We start from the raw sequence: 2068 nt of genomic DNA, 5'->3' as shown, positions 1-2068 counted from the left end.
CAAAAAAAAAAAAAAAAAAAAAAAAAAGCTAGGTGCTGTTCAATTATCTCTAATTTCCTTTTATAGAATTACTACTATTCATTAATTTATTCAAACTTCGTAAAATATATTTACAGTTTTAGACTTTACAATAAGTAGGGATTTAACCACTAGTCTATGAAGTATTTTTCCTTTGTATATTTAAGATTCATGAAGTACATGTGAAAGGCAAAGCTCACTCTTGTTTCTGCTCTATCTCTGAAGAGGCAGGAAAGAAGATAAATCTCAAGACCAGAGGAACAAGTTAAGAATAGGTGTAGCCCCAAGAACAAATCTCCTGTAAATCCTCTATAATATTTTTTAGGGTTTTCTTTTTTGGTTATTTTTTAACCTGAGCAATGATTCCCTCTAACTATATACTCAAGCCTTGAGTAAAGTCAGTAAAACTTAGAGTTGATAGGTGGTGCTGTAGAGAATTAAGGCATGAGGCAGGAAAAGAAATGCAGCTGTCCCATCATCATTTCCCCAGGTAAGGCCAAGCAACACAGAAACTACATTAGACTAAAGGGAGGGTATTGGTCCTATATTCTCAGTAACAAGCTGCAAAACAAGAGAACGGCAGCTACGACAGACTCAAATGTCAATGAAGAGCCAAATGAACTGACTTTAGAAGAATACAAGTATCCTAAATGCCTCAAAAATACTGGAGAGAGCTCTAGACTTATCACAGCACATGGAACAGGAGCCAAACCACTTTTATTTGAATATTAAAGGGCTGGAAAATTTAAAGAAATAGAGACAGAACACATCAGCATTTCAACAGAAAGATGGTTCCTCTTTCTGACTCCATCTATTCACTGTCTCATATTCACTAACAAACACATTTAGCAACAAACCTTCTCTATTCCACAGAAATTATTTGTGCCAAAGAACTGCATTCTATTGCCAACACCTCCAGTCTTCCCGTTACCACTACCACCAGTACTTCCAAAATGCCCTCCAGTCATTCTTCCAATAGGCAAGTACTGAAAAGCAAATTAATAAAACTACAAAAAAGAAAATAAATTGGTATAGATGTACTTTACAGTTGTCAGGAGCAAGTTGCTACAGGTGGCATAGAGAAGTGACTTTGGTAGCAGAGTGTTCTAATGTACTGACATAATACTGTAACAGTATAAGCCTACCTTTTTGGTTTTCCTGGTATCTATCTAGCTAGCTAGCTAGCTATCTCTCTATCTATCTAAACTCCCTGGTTTTCCTGGTATCTATCTATCTATCTATCTATCTAAACTCCCCACCCCCACTCCTCCCTTCCCTCTCTCTCCCCTCTCCCTCCTCTCTCTCTCATACATACACACACACACACACACACACACACACACACACACACACTTACTTTGCCCTAATTTGGCCAACTAGATCTTGCTGCATTCATCATCTTAAATAAGAAATTATTCAACCAAAAGCAAAGAAAATGACTTTGAGTTTCAAAAGCCCAGTGTTGGGATTAGGGGAAAGATTCAAGATATAAACAAGTAATAGATTTTCAAAATATGTAAGTCAGAACAAAGCTTCCATCCTCTAGACCTAAGAAATATTTACCAGTTTGTAAGGAAGAAGGCTTTAAAAGGGGAAGCTGAGAGAACTTATTAGATTCTGGCAGGTACTTAAGAAAGGGTTCACAAATACCGTATGCTAACACATAGATATGGAATCTAGAAAAAAAATGTCATGAAGAACCTAGGGGTAAGACAGGAATAAAGACACAAACCTACTAGAGAATGGACTTGAGGATATGGGGAGGGGGAAGGGTAAGCTGTGACAAAGCCAGAGAGTGGCATGGACATATATACACTACCAAACGTAAAATAGATAGCTAGTGGGAAGCAGCCACATAGCACAAGGAGATCAGCTCTGTGCTTTGTGACCGCCTGGAGGGGTGGGATAGGGAGGGTGGGAGGGAGGGAGACGCAAGAGGGAAGAGATATGGGAACATAAATATATGTATAACTGATTCACTTTGTTATAAAGCAGAAACTAACACACCATTGTAAAGCAATTATACTCCAATAAAGATGTAAAAAAAAAA

At 37.7% G+C, this 2068-nt stretch overlaps 1 protein-coding gene across 1 annotated transcript in view; it reads right to left on the bottom strand.

The window, feature by feature from the left end:
• LOC103070658 (synaptonemal complex protein 1-like) overlaps positions 1-2068 on the bottom strand; it is a 38259-nt gene that overhangs the window by 16360 nt on the left and 19831 nt on the right. The gene's annotated exons all lie outside the window — the stretch shown is intronic.

The sequence above is a fragment of the Lipotes vexillifer genome, unplaced genomic scaffold, assembly GCF_000442215.2.
Source record: "Lipotes vexillifer unplaced genomic scaffold, Lipotes_vexillifer_v1.1 scaffold1029, whole genome shotgun sequence".
Classification (NCBI taxonomy): Eukaryota; Metazoa; Chordata; class Mammalia; order Artiodactyla; family Lipotidae; genus Lipotes; species Lipotes vexillifer.
The sequence above is the reverse complement of the archived record's forward strand: the minus strand, read 5'-3'. Positions and strand labels throughout refer to the sequence as shown.